Source organism: Raphanus sativus, unplaced genomic scaffold (genome assembly GCF_000801105.2).
Source record: "Raphanus sativus cultivar WK10039 unplaced genomic scaffold, ASM80110v3 Scaffold0423, whole genome shotgun sequence".
Classification (NCBI taxonomy): Eukaryota; Viridiplantae; Streptophyta; class Magnoliopsida; order Brassicales; family Brassicaceae; genus Raphanus; species Raphanus sativus.
In genome coordinates, this window is record NW_026615742.1 from 1 (window position 1) to 20,242 (window position 20,242).

The 20,242-nt window shown below is 46.4% G+C and overlaps 41 non-coding genes across 41 annotated transcripts; all 41 read right to left on the bottom strand.

Annotated features, from left to right (window-relative positions):
• Positions 1-273: 273 nt before the first annotated feature.
• Positions 274-391, bottom strand: LOC130502105 (5S ribosomal RNA). Its single transcript, XR_008940062.1, has one exon. It is a non-coding gene; the product is annotated as a 5S ribosomal RNA (ribosomal RNA).
• Positions 392-764: 373 nt separating this feature from the next.
• Positions 765-883, bottom strand: LOC130502103 (5S ribosomal RNA). Its single transcript, XR_008940060.1, has one exon. It is a non-coding gene; the product is annotated as a 5S ribosomal RNA (ribosomal RNA).
• Positions 884-1,257: 374 nt separating this feature from the next.
• LOC130502145 (5S ribosomal RNA) lies at positions 1,258-1,376 on the bottom strand. Its single transcript, XR_008940101.1, has one exon. It is a non-coding gene; the product is annotated as a 5S ribosomal RNA (ribosomal RNA).
• A 375-nt stretch (positions 1,377-1,751) lies between these two features.
• LOC130502156 (5S ribosomal RNA) lies at positions 1,752-1,870 on the bottom strand. Its single transcript, XR_008940112.1, has one exon. It is a non-coding gene; the product is annotated as a 5S ribosomal RNA (ribosomal RNA).
• A 374-nt stretch (positions 1,871-2,244) lies between these two features.
• Positions 2,245-2,363, bottom strand: LOC130502167 (5S ribosomal RNA). The gene has a single exon (XR_008940123.1). It is a non-coding gene; the product is annotated as a 5S ribosomal RNA (ribosomal RNA).
• Positions 2,364-2,738: 375 nt separating this feature from the next.
• LOC130502178 (5S ribosomal RNA) lies at positions 2,739-2,857 on the bottom strand. Its single transcript, XR_008940134.1, has one exon. It is a non-coding gene; the product is annotated as a 5S ribosomal RNA (ribosomal RNA).
• A 376-nt stretch (positions 2,858-3,233) lies between these two features.
• Positions 3,234-3,352, bottom strand: LOC130502109 (5S ribosomal RNA). The gene has a single exon (XR_008940066.1). It is a non-coding gene; the product is annotated as a 5S ribosomal RNA (ribosomal RNA).
• Positions 3,353-3,726: 374 nt separating this feature from the next.
• On the bottom strand, positions 3,727-3,845 carry LOC130502120 (5S ribosomal RNA). Its single transcript, XR_008940077.1, has one exon. It is a non-coding gene; the product is annotated as a 5S ribosomal RNA (ribosomal RNA).
• A 374-nt stretch (positions 3,846-4,219) lies between these two features.
• Positions 4,220-4,338, bottom strand: LOC130502131 (5S ribosomal RNA). The gene has a single exon (XR_008940088.1). It is a non-coding gene; the product is annotated as a 5S ribosomal RNA (ribosomal RNA).
• A 375-nt stretch (positions 4,339-4,713) lies between these two features.
• Positions 4,714-4,832, bottom strand: LOC130502138 (5S ribosomal RNA). Its single transcript, XR_008940094.1, has one exon. It is a non-coding gene; the product is annotated as a 5S ribosomal RNA (ribosomal RNA).
• Positions 4,833-5,206: 374 nt separating this feature from the next.
• LOC130502139 (5S ribosomal RNA) lies at positions 5,207-5,325 on the bottom strand. The gene has a single exon (XR_008940095.1). It is a non-coding gene; the product is annotated as a 5S ribosomal RNA (ribosomal RNA).
• A 374-nt stretch (positions 5,326-5,699) lies between these two features.
• LOC130502140 (5S ribosomal RNA) lies at positions 5,700-5,818 on the bottom strand. The gene has a single exon (XR_008940096.1). It is a non-coding gene; the product is annotated as a 5S ribosomal RNA (ribosomal RNA).
• Positions 5,819-6,193: 375 nt separating this feature from the next.
• On the bottom strand, positions 6,194-6,312 carry LOC130502141 (5S ribosomal RNA). Its single transcript, XR_008940097.1, has one exon. It is a non-coding gene; the product is annotated as a 5S ribosomal RNA (ribosomal RNA).
• Positions 6,313-6,687: 375 nt separating this feature from the next.
• On the bottom strand, positions 6,688-6,806 carry LOC130502142 (5S ribosomal RNA). Its single transcript, XR_008940098.1, has one exon. It is a non-coding gene; the product is annotated as a 5S ribosomal RNA (ribosomal RNA).
• A 374-nt stretch (positions 6,807-7,180) lies between these two features.
• On the bottom strand, positions 7,181-7,299 carry LOC130502143 (5S ribosomal RNA). The gene has a single exon (XR_008940099.1). It is a non-coding gene; the product is annotated as a 5S ribosomal RNA (ribosomal RNA).
• A 375-nt stretch (positions 7,300-7,674) lies between these two features.
• LOC130502144 (5S ribosomal RNA) lies at positions 7,675-7,793 on the bottom strand. The gene has a single exon (XR_008940100.1). It is a non-coding gene; the product is annotated as a 5S ribosomal RNA (ribosomal RNA).
• Positions 7,794-8,167: 374 nt separating this feature from the next.
• Positions 8,168-8,286, bottom strand: LOC130502146 (5S ribosomal RNA). The gene has a single exon (XR_008940102.1). It is a non-coding gene; the product is annotated as a 5S ribosomal RNA (ribosomal RNA).
• Positions 8,287-8,660: 374 nt separating this feature from the next.
• On the bottom strand, positions 8,661-8,779 carry LOC130502147 (5S ribosomal RNA). Its single transcript, XR_008940103.1, has one exon. It is a non-coding gene; the product is annotated as a 5S ribosomal RNA (ribosomal RNA).
• Positions 8,780-9,153: 374 nt separating this feature from the next.
• Positions 9,154-9,272, bottom strand: LOC130502148 (5S ribosomal RNA). The gene has a single exon (XR_008940104.1). It is a non-coding gene; the product is annotated as a 5S ribosomal RNA (ribosomal RNA).
• Positions 9,273-9,647: 375 nt separating this feature from the next.
• Positions 9,648-9,766, bottom strand: LOC130502149 (5S ribosomal RNA). The gene has a single exon (XR_008940105.1). It is a non-coding gene; the product is annotated as a 5S ribosomal RNA (ribosomal RNA).
• Positions 9,767-10,141: 375 nt separating this feature from the next.
• LOC130502150 (5S ribosomal RNA) lies at positions 10,142-10,260 on the bottom strand. Its single transcript, XR_008940106.1, has one exon. It is a non-coding gene; the product is annotated as a 5S ribosomal RNA (ribosomal RNA).
• Positions 10,261-10,634: 374 nt separating this feature from the next.
• Positions 10,635-10,753, bottom strand: LOC130502151 (5S ribosomal RNA). Its single transcript, XR_008940107.1, has one exon. It is a non-coding gene; the product is annotated as a 5S ribosomal RNA (ribosomal RNA).
• Positions 10,754-11,127: 374 nt separating this feature from the next.
• On the bottom strand, positions 11,128-11,246 carry LOC130502152 (5S ribosomal RNA). Its single transcript, XR_008940108.1, has one exon. It is a non-coding gene; the product is annotated as a 5S ribosomal RNA (ribosomal RNA).
• A 374-nt stretch (positions 11,247-11,620) lies between these two features.
• Positions 11,621-11,739, bottom strand: LOC130502153 (5S ribosomal RNA). Its single transcript, XR_008940109.1, has one exon. It is a non-coding gene; the product is annotated as a 5S ribosomal RNA (ribosomal RNA).
• A 375-nt stretch (positions 11,740-12,114) lies between these two features.
• Positions 12,115-12,233, bottom strand: LOC130502154 (5S ribosomal RNA). The gene has a single exon (XR_008940110.1). It is a non-coding gene; the product is annotated as a 5S ribosomal RNA (ribosomal RNA).
• A 374-nt stretch (positions 12,234-12,607) lies between these two features.
• On the bottom strand, positions 12,608-12,726 carry LOC130502155 (5S ribosomal RNA). The gene has a single exon (XR_008940111.1). It is a non-coding gene; the product is annotated as a 5S ribosomal RNA (ribosomal RNA).
• A 374-nt stretch (positions 12,727-13,100) lies between these two features.
• LOC130502157 (5S ribosomal RNA) lies at positions 13,101-13,219 on the bottom strand. Its single transcript, XR_008940113.1, has one exon. It is a non-coding gene; the product is annotated as a 5S ribosomal RNA (ribosomal RNA).
• A 375-nt stretch (positions 13,220-13,594) lies between these two features.
• On the bottom strand, positions 13,595-13,713 carry LOC130502158 (5S ribosomal RNA). Its single transcript, XR_008940114.1, has one exon. It is a non-coding gene; the product is annotated as a 5S ribosomal RNA (ribosomal RNA).
• A 374-nt stretch (positions 13,714-14,087) lies between these two features.
• Positions 14,088-14,206, bottom strand: LOC130502159 (5S ribosomal RNA). Its single transcript, XR_008940115.1, has one exon. It is a non-coding gene; the product is annotated as a 5S ribosomal RNA (ribosomal RNA).
• Positions 14,207-14,580: 374 nt separating this feature from the next.
• On the bottom strand, positions 14,581-14,699 carry LOC130502160 (5S ribosomal RNA). Its single transcript, XR_008940116.1, has one exon. It is a non-coding gene; the product is annotated as a 5S ribosomal RNA (ribosomal RNA).
• A 374-nt stretch (positions 14,700-15,073) lies between these two features.
• Positions 15,074-15,192, bottom strand: LOC130502161 (5S ribosomal RNA). Its single transcript, XR_008940117.1, has one exon. It is a non-coding gene; the product is annotated as a 5S ribosomal RNA (ribosomal RNA).
• Positions 15,193-15,566: 374 nt separating this feature from the next.
• Positions 15,567-15,685, bottom strand: LOC130502162 (5S ribosomal RNA). The gene has a single exon (XR_008940118.1). It is a non-coding gene; the product is annotated as a 5S ribosomal RNA (ribosomal RNA).
• Positions 15,686-16,060: 375 nt separating this feature from the next.
• LOC130502163 (5S ribosomal RNA) lies at positions 16,061-16,179 on the bottom strand. The gene has a single exon (XR_008940119.1). It is a non-coding gene; the product is annotated as a 5S ribosomal RNA (ribosomal RNA).
• Positions 16,180-16,552: 373 nt separating this feature from the next.
• On the bottom strand, positions 16,553-16,671 carry LOC130502164 (5S ribosomal RNA). The gene has a single exon (XR_008940120.1). It is a non-coding gene; the product is annotated as a 5S ribosomal RNA (ribosomal RNA).
• A 375-nt stretch (positions 16,672-17,046) lies between these two features.
• On the bottom strand, positions 17,047-17,165 carry LOC130502165 (5S ribosomal RNA). The gene has a single exon (XR_008940121.1). It is a non-coding gene; the product is annotated as a 5S ribosomal RNA (ribosomal RNA).
• A 373-nt stretch (positions 17,166-17,538) lies between these two features.
• On the bottom strand, positions 17,539-17,657 carry LOC130502166 (5S ribosomal RNA). The gene has a single exon (XR_008940122.1). It is a non-coding gene; the product is annotated as a 5S ribosomal RNA (ribosomal RNA).
• A 374-nt stretch (positions 17,658-18,031) lies between these two features.
• Positions 18,032-18,150, bottom strand: LOC130502168 (5S ribosomal RNA). The gene has a single exon (XR_008940124.1). It is a non-coding gene; the product is annotated as a 5S ribosomal RNA (ribosomal RNA).
• A 375-nt stretch (positions 18,151-18,525) lies between these two features.
• Positions 18,526-18,644, bottom strand: LOC130502169 (5S ribosomal RNA). The gene has a single exon (XR_008940125.1). It is a non-coding gene; the product is annotated as a 5S ribosomal RNA (ribosomal RNA).
• Positions 18,645-19,019: 375 nt separating this feature from the next.
• LOC130502170 (5S ribosomal RNA) lies at positions 19,020-19,138 on the bottom strand. Its single transcript, XR_008940126.1, has one exon. It is a non-coding gene; the product is annotated as a 5S ribosomal RNA (ribosomal RNA).
• A 373-nt stretch (positions 19,139-19,511) lies between these two features.
• On the bottom strand, positions 19,512-19,630 carry LOC130502171 (5S ribosomal RNA). Its single transcript, XR_008940127.1, has one exon. It is a non-coding gene; the product is annotated as a 5S ribosomal RNA (ribosomal RNA).
• A 371-nt stretch (positions 19,631-20,001) lies between these two features.
• On the bottom strand, positions 20,002-20,120 carry LOC130502172 (5S ribosomal RNA). Its single transcript, XR_008940128.1, has one exon. It is a non-coding gene; the product is annotated as a 5S ribosomal RNA (ribosomal RNA).
• Positions 20,121-20,242: the final 122 nt, after the last annotated feature.

The following is a 20,242-nucleotide window of genomic DNA, read 5'->3' on the forward strand; positions in this document are numbered from 1 at the left end:
CCATGCATCAAAATGTATGAAATTTTATGTAGTAAACTGCAAAAGCACCCGGAACAGCGAATCGCATCTCGTTCACAGCCCGTAACATTCGGCAGCCTGTTTGAGGCTCTAAACGGCTGAATTTGGGCTCGAAAAATGGCCAGGCCTATTCACTGACCTAGATGGTTTTGGGGCTTTCCGAAATGGTGCTGTGGGCGGCGTAGTTCCTCACGGTTAAAAAGTTATGGGGTTTTAAAGATGAGACGCGTTTCAAAATGAAGAAAAAAAAATAAAGGGGTGCAACACGAGGACTTCCGGGAGGTCACCCATCCTAGTACTACTCTCGCCCAAGCACGCTTAACTGCGGAGTTCTGATGGGATCCGGTGCATTAGTGCTGGTATGATCGCACCCGTTAGTACATGACTCGCGATTCCATATATCCTTTTCGTCGGAGAGCACGAGTAGATTTGCGTGGAGCCCACAAGTTTTTTTTTTTTTTTGACTTTTTCCATGCATCAAAATGTATGAAATTTGATGTAGTAAACTGCAAAAGCACCCGGAAACAGCGAATCGCATCTCGTTCACAGCCCGTAACATTCGGCAGCCTGTTTGAGGCTCTAAACGGCTGAATTTGGGCTCGAAAAATGGCCAGGCCTATTCACTGACCTAGATGGTTTTGGGGGCTTTCCGAAATGGTGCTGTGGGCGGCGTAGTTCCTCACGGTTAAAAAGTTATGGGGTTTTAAAGATGAGACGCGTTTCAAAATGAAGAAAAAAAATAAAAAGGGGTGCAACACGAGGACTTCCCGGGAGGTCACCCATCCTAGTACTACTCTCGCCCAAGCACGCTTAACTGCGGAGTTCTGATGGGATCCGGTGCATTAGTGCTGGTATGATCGCACCCGTTAGTACATGACTCGCGATTCCATATATCCTTTTCGTCGGAGAGCACGAGTAGATTTGCGTGGAGCCCACAAGTTTTTTTTTTTTTTTGACTTTTTCCATGCATCAAAATGTATGAAATTTGATGTAGTAAACTGCAAAAGCACCCGGAAACAGCGAATCGCATCTCGTTCACAGCCCGTAACATTCGGCAGCCTGTTTGAGGCTCTAAACGGCTGAATTTGGGCTCGAAAAATGGCCAGGCCTATTCACTGACCTAGATGGTTTTGGGGGCTTTCCGAAATGGTGCTGTGGGCGGCGTAGTTCCTCACGGTTAAAAAGTTATGGGGTTTTAAAGATGAGACGCGTTTCAAAATGAAGAAAAAAAAATAAAAAGGGGTGCAACACGAGGACTTCCCGGGAGGTCACCCATCCTAGTACTACTCTCGCCCAAGCACGCTTAACTGCGGAGTTCTGATGGGATCCGGTGCATTAGTGCTGGTATGATCGCACCCGTTAGTACATGACTCGCGATTCCATATATCCTTTTCGTCGGAGAGCACGAGTAGATTTGCGTGGAGCCCACAAGTTTTTTTTTTTTTTTTGACTTTTTCCATGCATCAAAATGTATGAAATTTGATGTAGTAAACTGCAAAAGCACCCGGAAACAGCGAATCGCATCTCGTTCACAGCCCGTAACATTCGGCAGCCTGTTTGAGGCTCTAAACGGCTGAATTTGGGCTCGAAAAATGGCCAGGCCTATTCACTGACCTAGATGGTTTTGGGGGCTTTCCGAAATGGTGCTGTGGGCGGCGTAGTTCCTCACGGTTAAAAAGTTATGGGGTTTTAAAGATGAGACGCGTTTCAAAATGAAGAAAAAAAAATAAAAAGGGGTGCAACACGAGGACTTCCCGGGAGGTCACCCATCCTAGTACTACTCTCGCCCAAGCACGCTTAACTGCGGAGTTCTGATGGGATCCGGTGCATTAGTGCTGGTATGATCGCACCCGTTAGTACATGACTCGCGATTCCATATATCCTTTTCGTCGGAGAGCACGAGTAGATTTGCGTGGAGCCCACAAGTTTTTTTTTTTTTTTGACTTTTTCCATGCATCAAAATGTATGAAATTTGATGTAGTAAACTGCAAAAGCACCCGGAAACAGCGAATCGCATCTCGTTCACAGCCCGTAACATTCGGCAGCCTGTTTGAGGCTCTAAACGGCTGAATTTGGGCTCGAAAAATGGCCAGGCCTATTCACTGACCTAGATGGTTTTGGGGGCTTTCCGAAATGGTGCTGTGGGCGGCGTAGTTCCTCACGGTTAAAAAGTTATGGGGTTTTAAAGATGAGACGCGTTTCAAAATGAAGAAAAAAAAATAAAAAGGGGTGCAACACGAGGACTTCCCGGGAGGTCACCCATCCTAGTACTACTCTCGCCCAAGCACGCTTAACTGCGGAGTTCTGATGGGATCCGGTGCATTAGTGCTGGTATGATCGCACCCGTTAGTACATGACTCGCGATTCCATATATCCTTTTCGTCGGAGAGCACGAGTAGATTTGCGTGGAGCCCACAAGTTTTTTTTTTTTTTTTGACTTTTTCCATGCATCAAAATGTATGAAATTTGATGTAGTAAACTGCAAAAGCACCCGGAAACAGCGAATCGCATCTCGTTCACAGCCCGTAACATTCGGCAGCCTGTTTGAGGCTCTAAACGGCTGAATTTGGGCTCGAAAAATGGCCAGGCCTATTCACTGACCTAGATGGTTTTGGGGGCTTTCCGAAATGGTGCTGTGGGCGGCGTAGTTCCTCACGGTTAAAAAGTTATGGGGTTTTAAAGATGAGACGCGTTTCAAAATGAAGAAAAAAAAATAAAAAGGGGTGCAACACGAGGACTTCCCGGGAGGTCACCCATCCTAGTACTACTCTCGCCCAAGCACGCTTAACTGCGGAGTTCTGATGGGATCCGGTGCATTAGTGCTGGTATGATCGCACCCGTTAGTACATGACTCGCGATTCCATATATCCTTTTCGTCGGAGAGCACGAGTAGATTTGCGTGGAGCCCACAAGTTTTTTTTTTTTTTTTTGACTTTTTCCATGCATCAAAATGTATGAAATTTGATGTAGTAAACTGCAAAAGCACCCGGAAACAGCGAATCGCATCTCGTTCACAGCCCGTAACATTCGGCAGCCTGTTTGAGGCTCTAAACGGCTGAATTTGGGCTCGAAAAATGGCCAGGCCTATTCACTGACCTAGATGGTTTTGGGGGCTTTCCGAAATGGTGCTGTGGGCGGCGTAGTTCCTCACGGTTAAAAAGTTATGGGGTTTTAAAGATGAGACGCGTTTCAAAATGAAGAAAAAAAAATAAAAAGGGGTGCAACACGAGGACTTCCCGGGAGGTCACCCATCCTAGTACTACTCTCGCCCAAGCACGCTTAACTGCGGAGTTCTGATGGGATCCGGTGCATTAGTGCTGGTATGATCGCACCCGTTAGTACATGACTCGCGATTCCATATATCCTTTTCGTCGGAGAGCACGAGTAGATTTGCGTGGAGCCCACAAGTTTTTTTTTTTTTTTGACTTTTTCCATGCATCAAAATGTATGAAATTTGATGTAGTAAACTGCAAAAGCACCCGGAAACAGCGAATCGCATCTCGTTCACAGCCCGTAACATTCGGCAGCCTGTTTGAGGCTCTAAACGGCTGAATTTGGGCTCGAAAAATGGCCAGGCCTATTCACTGACCTAGATGGTTTTGGGGGCTTTCCGAAATGGTGCTGTGGGCGGCGTAGTTCCTCACGGTTAAAAAGTTATGGGGTTTTAAAGATGAGACGCGTTTCAAAATGAAGAAAAAAAAATAAAAAGGGGTGCAACACGAGGACTTCCCGGGAGGTCACCCATCCTAGTACTACTCTCGCCCAAGCACGCTTAACTGCGGAGTTCTGATGGGATCCGGTGCATTAGTGCTGGTATGATCGCACCCGTTAGTACATGACTCGCGATTCCATATATCCTTTTCGTCGGAGAGCACGAGTAGATTTGCGTGGAGCCCACAAGTTTTTTTTTTTTTTTGACTTTTTCCATGCATCAAAATGTATGAAATTTGATGTAGTAAACTGCAAAAGCACCCGGAAACAGCGAATCGCATCTCGTTCACAGCCCGTAACATTCGGCAGCCTGTTTGAGGCTCTAAACGGCTGAATTTGGGCTCGAAAAATGGCCAGGCCTATTCACTGACCTAGATGGTTTTGGGGGCTTTCCGAAATGGTGCTGTGGGCGGCGTAGTTCCTCACGGTTAAAAAGTTATGGGGTTTTAAAGATGAGACGCGTTTCAAAATGAAGAAAAAAAAATAAAAAGGGGTGCAACACGAGGACTTCCCGGGAGGTCACCCATCCTAGTACTACTCTCGCCCAAGCACGCTTAACTGCGGAGTTCTGATGGGATCCGGTGCATTAGTGCTGGTATGATCGCACCCGTTAGTACATGACTCGCGATTCCATATATCCTTTTCGTCGGAGAGCACGAGTAGATTTGCGTGGAGCCCACAAGTTTTTTTTTTTTTTTTGACTTTTTCCATGCATCAAAATGTATGAAATTTGATGTAGTAAACTGCAAAAGCACCCGGAAACAGCGAATCGCATCTCGTTCACAGCCCGTAACATTCGGCAGCCTGTTTGAGGCTCTAAACGGCTGAATTTGGGCTCGAAAAATGGCCAGGCCTATTCACTGACCTAGATGGTTTTGGGGGCTTTCCGAAATGGTGCTGTGGGCGGCGTAGTTCCTCACGGTTAAAAAGTTATGGGGTTTTAAAGATGAGACGCGTTTCAAAATGAAGAAAAAAAAATAAAAAGGGGTGCAACACGAGGACTTCCCGGGAGGTCACCCATCCTAGTACTACTCTCGCCCAAGCACGCTTAACTGCGGAGTTCTGATGGGATCCGGTGCATTAGTGCTGGTATGATCGCACCCGTTAGTACATGACTCGCGATTCCATATATCCTTTTCGTCGGAGAGCACGAGTAGATTTGCGTGGAGCCCACAAGTTTTTTTTTTTTTTTGACTTTTTCCATGCATCAAAATGTATGAAATTTGATGTAGTAAACTGCAAAAGCACCCGGAAACAGCGAATCGCATCTCGTTCACAGCCCGTAACATTCGGCAGCCTGTTTGAGGCTCTAAACGGCTGAATTTGGGCTCGAAAAATGGCCAGGCCTATTCACTGACCTAGATGGTTTTGGGGGCTTTCCGAAATGGTGCTGTGGGCGGCGTAGTTCCTCACGGTTAAAAAGTTATGGGGTTTTAAAGATGAGACGCGTTTCAAAATGAAGAAAAAAAAATAAAAAGGGGTGCAACACGAGGACTTCCCGGGAGGTCACCCATCCTAGTACTACTCTCGCCCAAGCACGCTTAACTGCGGAGTTCTGATGGGATCCGGTGCATTAGTGCTGGTATGATCGCACCCGTTAGTACATGACTCGCGATTCCATATATCCTTTTCGTCGGAGAGCACGAGTAGATTTGCGTGGAGCCCACAAGTTTTTTTTTTTTTTTGACTTTTTCCATGCATCAAAATGTATGAAATTTGATGTAGTAAACTGCAAAAGCACCCGGAAACAGCGAATCGCATCTCGTTCACAGCCCGTAACATTCGGCAGCCTGTTTGAGGCTCTAAACGGCTGAATTTGGGCTCGAAAAATGGCCAGGCCTATTCACTGACCTAGATGGTTTTGGGGGCTTTCCGAAATGGTGCTGTGGGCGGCGTAGTTCCTCACGGTTAAAAAGTTATGGGGTTTTAAAGATGAGACGCGTTTCAAAATGAAGAAAAAAAAATAAAAAGGGGTGCAACACGAGGACTTCCCGGGAGGTCACCCATCCTAGTACTACTCTCGCCCAAGCACGCTTAACTGCGGAGTTCTGATGGGATCCGGTGCATTAGTGCTGGTATGATCGCACCCGTTAGTACATGACTCGCGATTCCATATATCCTTTTCGTCGGAGAGCACGAGTAGATTTGCGTGGAGCCCACAAGTTTTTTTTTTTTTTTTGACTTTTTCCATGCATCAAAATGTATGAAATTTGATGTAGTAAACTGCAAAAGCACCCGGAAACAGCGAATCGCATCTCGTTCACAGCCCGTAACATTCGGCAGCCTGTTTGAGGCTCTAAACGGCTGAATTTGGGCTCGAAAAATGGCCAGGCCTATTCACTGACCTAGATGGTTTTGGGGGCTTTCCGAAATGGTGCTGTGGGCGGCGTAGTTCCTCACGGTTAAAAAGTTATGGGGTTTTAAAGATGAGACGCGTTTCAAAATGAAGAAAAAAAAATAAAAAGGGGTGCAACACGAGGACTTCCCGGGAGGTCACCCATCCTAGTACTACTCTCGCCCAAGCACGCTTAACTGCGGAGTTCTGATGGGATCCGGTGCATTAGTGCTGGTATGATCGCACCCGTTAGTACATGACTCGCGATTCCATATATCCTTTTCGTCGGAGAGCACGAGTAGATTTGCGTGGAGCCCACAAGTTTTTTTTTTTTTTTTGACTTTTTCCATGCATCAAAATGTATGAAATTTGATGTAGTAAACTGCAAAAGCACCCGGAAACAGCGAATCGCATCTCGTTCACAGCCCGTAACATTCGGCAGCCTGTTTGAGGCTCTAAACGGCTGAATTTGGGCTCGAAAAATGGCCAGGCCTATTCACTGACCTAGATGGTTTTGGGGGCTTTCCGAAATGGTGCTGTGGGCGGCGTAGTTCCTCACGGTTAAAAAGTTATGGGGTTTTAAAGATGAGACGCGTTTCAAAATGAAGAAAAAAAAATAAAAAGGGGTGCAACACGAGGACTTCCCGGGAGGTCACCCATCCTAGTACTACTCTCGCCCAAGCACGCTTAACTGCGGAGTTCTGATGGGATCCGGTGCATTAGTGCTGGTATGATCGCACCCGTTAGTACATGACTCGCGATTCCATATATCCTTTTCGTCGGAGAGCACGAGTAGATTTGCGTGGAGCCCACAAGTTTTTTTTTTTTTTTGACTTTTTCCATGCATCAAAATGTATGAAATTTGATGTAGTAAACTGCAAAAGCACCCGGAAACAGCGAATCGCATCTCGTTCACAGCCCGTAACATTCGGCAGCCTGTTTGAGGCTCTAAACGGCTGAATTTGGGCTCGAAAAATGGCCAGGCCTATTCACTGACCTAGATGGTTTTGGGGGCTTTCCGAAATGGTGCTGTGGGCGGCGTAGTTCCTCACGGTTAAAAAGTTATGGGGTTTTAAAGATGAGACGCGTTTCAAAATGAAGAAAAAAAAATAAAAAGGGGTGCAACACGAGGACTTCCCGGGAGGTCACCCATCCTAGTACTACTCTCGCCCAAGCACGCTTAACTGCGGAGTTCTGATGGGATCCGGTGCATTAGTGCTGGTATGATCGCACCCGTTAGTACATGACTCGCGATTCCATATATCCTTTTCGTCGGAGAGCACGAGTAGATTTGCGTGGAGCCCACAAGTTTTTTTTTTTTTTTTGACTTTTTCCATGCATCAAAATGTATGAAATTTGATGTAGTAAACTGCAAAAGCACCCGGAAACAGCGAATCGCATCTCGTTCACAGCCCGTAACATTCGGCAGCCTGTTTGAGGCTCTAAACGGCTGAATTTGGGCTCGAAAAATGGCCAGGCCTATTCACTGACCTAGATGGTTTTGGGGGCTTTCCGAAATGGTGCTGTGGGCGGCGTAGTTCCTCACGGTTAAAAAGTTATGGGGTTTTAAAGATGAGACGCGTTTCAAAATGAAGAAAAAAAAATAAAAAGGGGTGCAACACGAGGACTTCCCGGGAGGTCACCCATCCTAGTACTACTCTCGCCCAAGCACGCTTAACTGCGGAGTTCTGATGGGATCCGGTGCATTAGTGCTGGTATGATCGCACCCGTTAGTACATGACTCGCGATTCCATATATCCTTTTCGTCGGAGAGCACGAGTAGATTTGCGTGGAGCCCACAAGTTTTTTTTTTTTTTTGACTTTTTCCATGCATCAAAATGTATGAAATTTGATGTAGTAAACTGCAAAAGCACCCGGAAACAGCGAATCGCATCTCGTTCACAGCCCGTAACATTCGGCAGCCTGTTTGAGGCTCTAAACGGCTGAATTTGGGCTCGAAAAATGGCCAGGCCTATTCACTGACCTAGATGGTTTTGGGGGCTTTCCGAAATGGTGCTGTGGGCGGCGTAGTTCCTCACGGTTAAAAAGTTATGGGGTTTTAAAGATGAGACGCGTTTCAAAATGAAGAAAAAAAAATAAAAAGGGGTGCAACACGAGGACTTCCCGGGAGGTCACCCATCCTAGTACTACTCTCGCCCAAGCACGCTTAACTGCGGAGTTCTGATGGGATCCGGTGCATTAGTGCTGGTATGATCGCACCCGTTAGTACATGACTCGCGATTCCATATATCCTTTTCGTCGGAGAGCACGAGTAGATTTGCGTGGAGCCCACAAGTTTTTTTTTTTTTTTGACTTTTTCCATGCATCAAAATGTATGAAATTTGATGTAGTAAACTGCAAAAGCACCCGGAAACAGCGAATCGCATCTCGTTCACAGCCCGTAACATTCGGCAGCCTGTTTGAGGCTCTAAACGGCTGAATTTGGGCTCGAAAAATGGCCAGGCCTATTCACTGACCTAGATGGTTTTGGGGGCTTTCCGAAATGGTGCTGTGGGCGGCGTAGTTCCTCACGGTTAAAAAGTTATGGGGTTTTAAAGATGAGACGCGTTTCAAAATGAAGAAAAAAAAATAAAAAGGGGTGCAACACGAGGACTTCCCGGGAGGTCACCCATCCTAGTACTACTCTCGCCCAAGCACGCTTAACTGCGGAGTTCTGATGGGATCCGGTGCATTAGTGCTGGTATGATCGCACCCGTTAGTACATGACTCGCGATTCCATATATCCTTTTCGTCGGAGAGCACGAGTAGATTTGCGTGGAGCCCACAAGTTTTTTTTTTTTTTTGACTTTTTCCATGCATCAAAATGTATGAAATTTGATGTAGTAAACTGCAAAAGCACCCGGAAACAGCGAATCGCATCTCGTTCACAGCCCGTAACATTCGGCAGCCTGTTTGAGGCTCTAAACGGCTGAATTTGGGCTCGAAAAATGGCCAGGCCTATTCACTGACCTAGATGGTTTTGGGGGCTTTCCGAAATGGTGCTGTGGGCGGCGTAGTTCCTCACGGTTAAAAAGTTATGGGGTTTTAAAGATGAGACGCGTTTCAAAATGAAGAAAAAAAAATAAAAAGGGGTGCAACACGAGGACTTCCCGGGAGGTCACCCATCCTAGTACTACTCTCGCCCAAGCACGCTTAACTGCGGAGTTCTGATGGGATCCGGTGCATTAGTGCTGGTATGATCGCACCCGTTAGTACATGACTCGCGATTCCATATATCCTTTTCGTCGGAGAGCACGAGTAGATTTGCGTGGAGCCCACAAGTTTTTTTTTTTTTTTTGACTTTTTCCATGCATCAAAATGTATGAAATTTGATGTAGTAAACTGCAAAAGCACCCGGAAACAGCGAATCGCATCTCGTTCACAGCCCGTAACATTCGGCAGCCTGTTTGAGGCTCTAAACGGCTGAATTTGGGCTCGAAAAATGGCCAGGCCTATTCACTGACCTAGATGGTTTTGGGGGCTTTCCGAAATGGTGCTGTGGGCGGCGTAGTTCCTCACGGTTAAAAAGTTATGGGGTTTTAAAGATGAGACGCGTTTCAAAATGAAGAAAAAAAAATAAAAAGGGGTGCAACACGAGGACTTCCCGGGAGGTCACCCATCCTAGTACTACTCTCGCCCAAGCACGCTTAACTGCGGAGTTCTGATGGGATCCGGTGCATTAGTGCTGGTATGATCGCACCCGTTAGTACATGACTCGCGATTCCATATATCCTTTTCGTCGGAGAGCACGAGTAGATTTGCGTGGAGCCCACAAGTTTTTTTTTTTTTTTTGACTTTTTCCATGCATCAAAATGTATGAAATTTGATGTAGTAAACTGCAAAAGCACCCGGAAACAGCGAATCGCATCTCGTTCACAGCCCGTAACATTCGGCAGCCTGTTTGAGGCTCTAAACGGCTGAATTTGGGCTCGAAAAATGGCCAGGCCTATTCACTGACCTAGATGGTTTTGGGGGCTTTCCGAAATGGTGCTGTGGGCGGCGTAGTTCCTCACGGTTAAAAAGTTATGGGGTTTTAAAGATGAGACGCGTTTCAAAATGAAGAAAAAAAAATAAAAAGGGGTGCAACACGAGGACTTCCCGGGAGGTCACCCATCCTAGTACTACTCTCGCCCAAGCACGCTTAACTGCGGAGTTCTGATGGGATCCGGTGCATTAGTGCTGGTATGATCGCACCCGTTAGTACATGACTCGCGATTCCATATATCCTTTTCGTCGGAGAGCACGAGTAGATTTGCGTGGAGCCCACAAGTTTTTTTTTTTTTTTGACTTTTTCCATGCATCAAAATGTATGAAATTTGATGTAGTAAACTGCAAAAGCACCCGGAAACAGCGAATCGCATCTCGTTCACAGCCCGTAACATTCGGCAGCCTGTTTGAGGCTCTAAACGGCTGAATTTGGGCTCGAAAAATGGCCAGGCCTATTCACTGACCTAGATGGTTTTGGGGGCTTTCCGAAATGGTGCTGTGGGCGGCGTAGTTCCTCACGGTTAAAAAGTTATGGGGTTTTAAAGATGAGACGCGTTTCAAAATGAAGAAAAAAAAATAAAAAGGGGTGCAACACGAGGACTTCCCGGGAGGTCACCCATCCTAGTACTACTCTCGCCCAAGCACGCTTAACTGCGGAGTTCTGATGGGATCCGGTGCATTAGTGCTGGTATGATCGCACCCGTTAGTACATGACTCGCGATTCCATATATCCTTTTCGTCGGAGAGCACGAGTAGATTTGCGTGGAGCCCACAAGTTTTTTTTTTTTTTTGACTTTTTCCATGCATCAAAATGTATGAAATTTGATGTAGTAAACTGCAAAAGCACCCGGAAACAGCGAATCGCATCTCGTTCACAGCCCGTAACATTCGGCAGCCTGTTTGAGGCTCTAAACGGCTGAATTTGGGCTCGAAAAATGGCCAGGCCTATTCACTGACCTAGATGGTTTTGGGGGCTTTCCGAAATGGTGCTGTGGGCGGCGTAGTTCCTCACGGTTAAAAAGTTATGGGGTTTTAAAGATGAGACGCGTTTCAAAATGAAGAAAAAAAAATAAAAAGGGGTGCAACACGAGGACTTCCCGGGAGGTCACCCATCCTAGTACTACTCTCGCCCAAGCACGCTTAACTGCGGAGTTCTGATGGGATCCGGTGCATTAGTGCTGGTATGATCGCACCCGTTAGTACATGACTCGCGATTCCATATATCCTTTTCGTCGGAGAGCACGAGTAGATTTGCGTGGAGCCCACAAGTTTTTTTTTTTTTTTGACTTTTTCCATGCATCAAAATGTATGAAATTTGATGTAGTAAACTGCAAAAGCACCCGGAAACAGCGAATCGCATCTCGTTCACAGCCCGTAACATTCGGCAGCCTGTTTGAGGCTCTAAACGGCTGAATTTGGGCTCGAAAAATGGCCAGGCCTATTCACTGACCTAGATGGTTTTGGGGGCTTTCCGAAATGGTGCTGTGGGCGGCGTAGTTCCTCACGGTTAAAAAGTTATGGGGTTTTAAAGATGAGACGCGTTTCAAAATGAAGAAAAAAAAATAAAAAGGGGTGCAACACGAGGACTTCCCGGGAGGTCACCCATCCTAGTACTACTCTCGCCCAAGCACGCTTAACTGCGGAGTTCTGATGGGATCCGGTGCATTAGTGCTGGTATGATCGCACCCGTTAGTACATGACTCGCGATTCCATATATCCTTTTCGTCGGAGAGCACGAGTAGATTTGCGTGGAGCCCACAAGTTTTTTTTTTTTTTTTGACTTTTTCCATGCATCAAAATGTATGAAATTTGATGTAGTAAACTGCAAAAGCACCCGGAAACAGCGAATCGCATCTCGTTCACAGCCCGTAACATTCGGCAGCCTGTTTGAGGCTCTAAACGGCTGAATTTGGGCTCGAAAAATGGCCAGGCCTATTCACTGACCTAGATGGTTTTGGGGGCTTTCCGAAATGGTGCTGTGGGCGGCGTAGTTCCTCACGGTTAAAAAGTTATGGGGTTTTAAAGATGAGACGCGTTTCAAAATGAAGAAAAAAAAATAAAAAGGGGTGCAACACGAGGACTTCCCGGGAGGTCACCCATCCTAGTACTACTCTCGCCCAAGCACGCTTAACTGCGGAGTTCTGATGGGATCCGGTGCATTAGTGCTGGTATGATCGCACCCGTTAGTACATGACTCGCGATTCCATATATCCTTTTCGTCGGAGAGCACGAGTAGATTTGCGTGGAGCCCACAAGTTTTTTTTTTTTTTTGACTTTTTCCATGCATCAAAATGTATGAAATTTGATGTAGTAAACTGCAAAAGCACCCGGAAACAGCGAATCGCATCTCGTTCACAGCCCGTAACATTCGGCAGCCTGTTTGAGGCTCTAAACGGCTGAATTTGGGCTCGAAAAATGGCCAGGCCTATTCACTGACCTAGATGGTTTTGGGGGCTTTCCGAAATGGTGCTGTGGGCGGCGTAGTTCCTCACGGTTAAAAAGTTATGGGGTTTTAAAGATGAGACGCGTTTCAAAATGAAGAAAAAAAAATAAAAAGGGGTGCAACACGAGGACTTCCCGGGAGGTCACCCATCCTAGTACTACTCTCGCCCAAGCACGCTTAACTGCGGAGTTCTGATGGGATCCGGTGCATTAGTGCTGGTATGATCGCACCCGTTAGTACATGACTCGCGATTCCATATATCCTTTTCGTCGGAGAGCACGAGTAGATTTGCGTGGAGCCCACAAGTTTTTTTTTTTTTTTGACTTTTTCCATGCATCAAAATGTATGAAATTTGATGTAGTAAACTGCAAAAGCACCCGGAAACAGCGAATCGCATCTCGTTCACAGCCCGTAACATTCGGCAGCCTGTTTGAGGCTCTAAACGGCTGAATTTGGGCTCGAAAAATGGCCAGGCCTATTCACTGACCTAGATGGTTTTGGGGGCTTTCCGAAATGGTGCTGTGGGCGGCGTAGTTCCTCACGGTTAAAAAGTTATGGGGTTTTAAAGATGAGACGCGTTTCAAAATGAAGAAAAAAAAATAAAAAGGGGTGCAACACGAGGACTTCCCGGGAGGTCACCCATCCTAGTACTACTCTCGCCCAAGCACGCTTAACTGCGGAGTTCTGATGGGATCCGGTGCATTAGTGCTGGTATGATCGCACCCGTTAGTACATGACTCGCGATTCCATATATCCTTTTCGTCGGAGAGCACGAGTAGATTTGCGTGGAGCCCACAAGTTTTTTTTTTTTTTTTGACTTTTTCCATGCATCAAAATGTATGAAATTTGATGTAGTAAACTGCAAAAGCACCCGGAAACAGCGAATCGCATCTCGTTCACAGCCCGTAACATTCGGCAGCCTGTTTGAGGCTCTAAACGGCTGAATTTGGGCTCGAAAAATGGCCAGGCCTATTCACTGACCTAGATGGTTTTGGGGGCTTTCCGAAATGGTGCTGTGGGCGGCGTAGTTCCTCACGGTTAAAAAGTTATGGGGTTTTAAAGATGAGACGCGTTTCAAAATGAAGAAAAAAAAATAAAAAGGGGTGCAACACGAGGACTTCCCGGGAGGTCACCCATCCTAGTACTACTCTCGCCCAAGCACGCTTAACTGCGGAGTTCTGATGGGATCCGGTGCATTAGTGCTGGTATGATCGCACCCGTTAGTACATGACTCGCGATTCCATATATCCTTTTCGTCGGAGAGCACGAGTAGATTTGCGTGGAGCCCACAAGTTTTTTTTTTTTTTTTGACTTTTTCCATGCATCAAAATGTATGAAATTTGATGTAGTAAACTGCAAAAGCACCCGGAAACAGCGAATCGCATCTCGTTCACAGCCCGTAACATTCGGCAGCCTGTTTGAGGCTCTAAACGGCTGAATTTGGGCTCGAAAAATGGCCAGGCCTATTCACTGACCTAGATGGTTTTGGGGGCTTTCCGAAATGGTGCTGTGGGCGGCGTAGTTCCTCACGGTTAAAAAGTTATGGGGTTTTAAAGATGAGACGCGTTTCAAAATGAAGAAAAAAAAATAAAAGGGGTGCAACACGAGGACTTCCCGGGAGGTCACCCATCCTAGTACTACTCTCGCCCAAGCACGCTTAACTGCGGAGTTCTGATGGGATCCGGTGCATTAGTGCTGGTATGATCGCACCCGTTAGTACATGACTCGCGATTCCATATATCCTTTTCGTCGGAGAGCACGAGTAGATTTGCGTGGAGCCCACAAGTTTTTTTTTTTTTTTGACTTTTTCCATGCATCAAAATGTATGAAATTTGATGTAGTAAACTGCAAAAGCACCCGGAAACAGCGAATCGCATCTCGTTCACAGCCCGTAACATTCGGCAGCCTGTTTGAGGCTCTAAACGGCTGAATTTGGGCTCGAAAAATGGCCAGGCCTATTCACTGACCTAGATGGTTTTGGGGGCTTTCCGAAATGGTGCTGTGGGCGGCGTAGTTCCTCACGGTTAAAAAGTTATGGGGTTTTAAAGATGAGACGCGTTTCAAAATGAAGAAAAAAAAATAAAAAGGGGTGCAACACGAGGACTTCCCGGGAGGTCACCCATCCTAGTACTACTCTCGCCCAAGCACGCTTAACTGCGGAGTTCTGATGGGATCCGGTGCATTAGTGCTGGTATGATCGCACCCGTTAGTACATGACTCGCGATTCCATATATCCTTTTCGTCGGAGAGCACGAGTAGATTTGCGTGGAGCCCACAAGTTTTTTTTTTTTTTTGACTTTTTCCATGCATCAAAATGTATGAAATTTGATGTAGTAAACTGCAAAAGCACCCGGAAACAGCGAATCGCATCTCGTTCACAGCCCGTAACATTCGGCAGCCTGTTTGAGGCTCTAAACGGCTGAATTTGGGCTCGAAAAATGGCCAGGCCTATTCACTGACCTAGATGGTTTTGGGGGCTTTCCGAAATGGTGCTGTGGGCGGCGTAGTTCCTCACGGTTAAAAAGTTATGGGGTTTTAAAGATGAGACGCGTTTCAAAATGAAGAAAAAAAAATAAAAAGGGGTGCAACACGAGGACTTCCCGGGAGGTCACCCATCCTAGTACTACTCTCGCCCAAGCACGCTTAACTGCGGAGTTCTGATGGGATCCGGTGCATTAGTGCTGGTATGATCGCACCCGTTAGTACATGACTCGCGATTCCATATATCCTTTTCGTCGGAGAGCACGAGTAGATTTGCGTGGAGCCCACAAGTTTTTTTTTTTTTTTGACTTTTTCCATGCATCAAAATGTATGAAATTTGATGTAGTAAACTGCAAAAGCACCCGGAAACAGCGAATCGCATCTCGTTCACAGCCCGTAACATTCGGCAGCCTGTTTGAGGCTCTAAACGGCTGAATTTGGGCTCGAAAAATGGCCAGGCCTATTCACTGACCTAGATGGTTTTGGGGGCTTTCCGAAATGGTGCTGTGGGCGGCGTAGTTCCTCACGGTTAAAAAGTTATGGGGTTTTAAAGATGAGACGCGTTTCAAAATGAAGAAAAAAAAATAAAAAGGGGTGCAACACGAGGACTTCCCGGGAGGTCACCCATCCTAGTACTACTCTCGCCCAAGCACGCTTAACTGCGGAGTTCTGATGGGATCCGGTGCATTAGTGCTGGTATGATCGCACCCGTTAGTACATGACTCGCGATTCCATATATCCTTTTCGTCGGAGAGCACGAGTAGATTTGCGTGGAGCCCACAAGTTTTTTTTTTTTTTTTGACTTTTTCCATGCATCAAAATGTATGAAATTTGATGTAGTAAACTGCAAAAGCACCCGGAAACAGCGAATCGCATCTCGTTCACAGCCCGTAACATTCGGCAGCCTGTTTGAGGCTCTAAACGGCTGAATTTGGGCTCGAAAAATGGCCAGGCCTATTCACTGACCTAGATGGTTTTGGGGGCTTTCCGAAATGGTGCTGTGGGCGGCGTAGTTCCTCACGGTTAAAAAGTTATGGGGTTTTAAAGATGAGACGCGTTTCAAAATGAAGAAAAAAAAATAAAAAGGGGTGCAACACGAGGACTTCCCGGGAGGTCACCCATCCTAGTACTACTCTCGCCCAAGCACGCTTAACTGCGGAGTTCTGATGGGATCCGGTGCATTAGTGCTGGTATGATCGCACCCGTTAGTACATGACTCGCGATTCCATATATCCTTTTCGTCGGAGAGCACGAGTAGATTTGCGTGGAGCCCACAAGTTTTTTTTTTTTTTTGACTTTTTCCATGCATCAAAATGTATGAAATTTGATGTAGTAAACTGCAAAAGCACCCGGAAACAGCGAATCGCATCTCGTTCACAGCCCGTAACATTCGGCAGCCTGTTTGAGGCTCTAAACGGCTGAATTTGGGCTCGAAAAATGGCCAGGCCTATTCACTGACCTAGATGGTTTTGGGGGCTTTCCGAAATGGTGCTGTGGGCGGCGTAGTTCCTCACGGTTAAAAAGTTATGGGGTTTTAAAGATGAGACGCGTTTCAAAATGAAGAAAAAAAATAAAAAGGGGTGCAACACGAGGACTTCCCGGGAGGTCACCCATCCTAGTACTACTCTCGCCCAAGCACGCTTAACTGCGGAGTTCTGATGGGATCCGGTGCATTAGTGCTGGTATGATCGCACCCGTTAGTACATGACTCGCGATTCCATATATCCTTTTCGTCGGAGAGCACGAGTAGATTTGCGTGGAGCCCACAAGTTTTTTTTTTTTTTTTGACTTTTTCCATGCATCAAAATGTATGAAATTTGATGTAGTAAACTGCAAAAGCACCCGGAAACAGCGAATCGCATCTCGTTCACAGCCCGTAACATTCGGCAGCCTGTTTGAGGCTCTAAACGGCTGAATTTGGGCTCGAAAAATGGCCAGGCCTATTCACTGACCTAGATGGTTTTGGGGGCTTTCCGAAATGGTGCTGTGGGCGGCGTAGTTCCTCACGGTTAAAAAGTTATGGGGTTTTAAAGATGAGACGCGTTTCAAAATGAAGAAAAAAAAATAAAAAGGGGTGCAACACGAGGACTTCCCGGGAGGTCACCCATCCTAGTACTACTCTCGCCCAAGCACGCTTAACTGCGGAGTTCTGATGGGATCCGGTGCATTAGTGCTGGTATGATCGCACCCGTTAGTACATGACTCGCGATTCCATATATCCTTTTCGTCGGAGAGCACGAGTAGATTTGCGTGGAGCCCACAAGTTTTTTTTTTTTTTTTGACTTTTTCCATGCATCAAAATGTATGAAATTTGATGTAGTAAACTGCAAAAGCACCCGGAAACAGCGAATCGCATCTCGTTCACAGCCCGTAACATTCGGCAGCCTGTTTGAGGCTCTAAACGGCTGAATTTGGGCTCGAAAAATGGCCAGGCCTATTCACTGACCTAGATGGTTTTGGGGGCTTTCCGAAATGGTGCTGTGGGCGGCGTAGTTCCTCACGGTTAAAAAGTTATGGGGTTTTAAAGATGAGACGCGTTTCAAAATGAAGAAAAAAAAAAAAAGGGGTGCAACACGAGGACTTCCCGGGAGGTCACCCATCCTAGTACTACTCTCGCCCAAGCACGCTTAACTGCGGAGTTCTGATGGGATCCGGTGCATTAGTGCTGGTATGATCGCACCCGTTAGTACATGACTCGCGATTCCATATATCCTTTTCGTCGGAGAGCACGAGTAGATTTGCGTGGAGCCCACAAGTTTTTTTTTTTTTTTGACTTTTTCCATGCATCAAAATGTATGAAATTTGATGTAGTAAACTGCAAAAGCACCCGGAAACAGCGAATCGCATCTCGTTCACAGCCCGTAACATTCGGCAGCCTGTTTGAGGCTCTAAACGGCTGAATTTGGGCTCGAAAAATGGCCAGGCCTATTCACTGACCTAGATGGTTTTGGGGGCTTTCCGAAATGGTGCTGTGGGCGGCGTAGTTCCTCACGGTTAAAAAGTTATGGGGTTTTAAAGATGAGACGCGTTTCAAAATGAAGAAAAAAAAATAAAAAGGGGTGCAACACGAGGACTTCCCGGGAGGTCACCCATCCTAGTACTACTCTCGCCCAAGCACGCTTAACTGCGGAGTTCTGATGGGATCCGGTGCATTAGTGCTGGTATGATCGCACCCGTTAGTACATGACTCGCGATTCCATATATCCTTTTCGTCGGAGAGCACGAGTAGATTTGCGTGGAGCCCACAAGTTTTTTTTTTTTTTTTGACTTTTTCCATGCATCAAAATGTATGAAATTTGATGTAGTAAACTGCAAAAGCACCCGGAAACAGCGAATCGCATCTCGTTCACAGCCCGTAACATTCGGCAGCCTGTTTGAGGCTCTAAACGGCTGAATTTGGGCTCGAAAAATGGCCAGGCCTATTCACTGACCTAGATGGTTTTGGGGGCTTTCCGAAATGGTGCTGTGGGCGGCGTAGTTCCTCACGGTTAAAAAGTTATGGGGTTTTAAAGATGAGACGCGTTTCAAAATGAAGAAAAAAAAATAAAAAGGGGTGCAACACGAGGACTTCCCGGGAGGTCACCCATCCTAGTACTACTCTCGCCCAAGCACGCTTAACTGCGGAGTTCTGATGGGATCCGGTGCATTAGTGCTGGTATGATCGCACCCGTTAGTACATGACTCGCGATTCCATATATCCTTTTCGTCGGAGAGCACGAGTAGATTTGCGTGGAGCCCACAAGTTTTTTTTTTTTTTTTGACTTTTTCCATGCATCAAAATGTATGAAATTTGATGTAGTAAACTGCAAAAGCACCCGGAAACAGCGAATCGCATCTCGTTCACAGCCCGTAACATTCGGCAGCCTGTTTGAGGCTCTAAACGGCTGAATTTGGGCTCGAAAAATGGCCAGGCCTATTCACTGACCTAGATGGTTTTGGGGGCTTTCCGAAATGGTGCTGTGGGCGGCGTAGTTCCTCACGGTTAAAAAGTTATGGGGTTTTAAAGATGAGACGCGTTTCAAAATGAAGAAAAAAAAATAAAAAGGGGTGCAACACGAGGACTTCCCGGGAGGTCACCCATCCTAGTACTACTCTCGCCCAAGCACGCTTAACTGCGGAGTTCTGATGGGATCCGGTGCATTAGTGCTGGTATGATCGCACCCGTTAGTACATGACTCGCGATTCCATATATCCTTTTCGTCGGAGAGCACGAGTAGATTTGCGTGGAGCCCACAAGTTTTTTTTTTTTTTTTGACTTTTTCCATGCATCAAAATGTATGAAATTTGATGTAGTAAACTGCAAAAGCACCCGGAAACAGCGAATCGCATCTCGTTCACAGCCCGTAACATTCGGCAGCCTGTTTGAGGCTCTAAACGGCTGAATTTGGGCTCGAAAAATGGCCAGGCCTATTCACTGACCTAGATGGTTTTGGGGGCTTTCCGAAATGGTGCTGTGGGCGGCGTAGTTCCTCACGGTTAAAAAGTTATGGGGTTTTAAAGATGAGACGCGTTTCAAAATGAAGAAAAAAAAAAAAAGGGGTGCAACACGAGGACTTCCCGGGAGGTCACCCATCCTAGTACTACTCTCGCCCAAGCACGCTTAACTGCGGAGTTCTGATGGGATCCGGTGCATTAGTGCTGGTATGATCGCACCCGTTAGTACATGACTCGCGATTCCATATATCCTTTTCGTCGGAGAGCACGAGTAGATTTGCGTGGAGCCCACAAGTTTTTTTTTTTTTTGACTTTTTCCATGCATCAAAATGTATGAAATTTGATGTAGTAAACTGCAAAAGCACCCGGAAACAGCGAATCGCATCTCGTTCACAGCCCGTAACATTCGGCAGCCTGTTTGAGGCTCTAAACGGCTGAATTTGGGCTCGAAAAATGGCCAGGCCTATTCACTGACCTAGATGGTTTTGGGGGCTTTCCGAAATGGTGCTGTGGGCGGCGTAGTTCCTCACGGTTAAAAGTTATGGGGTTTTAAAGATGAGACGCGTTTCAAAATGAAGAAAAAAAATAAAAAGGGGTGCAACACGAGGACTTCCCGGGAGGTCACCCATCCTAGTACTACTCTCGCCCAAGCACGCTTAACTGCGGAGTTCTGATGGGATCCGGTGCATTAGTGCTGGTATGATCGCACCCGTTAGTACATGACTCGCGATTCCATATATCCTTTTCGTCGGAGAGCACGAGTAGATTTGCGTGGAGCCCACAAGTTTTTTTTTTTTTTTGACTTTTTCCATGCATCAAAATGTATGAAATTG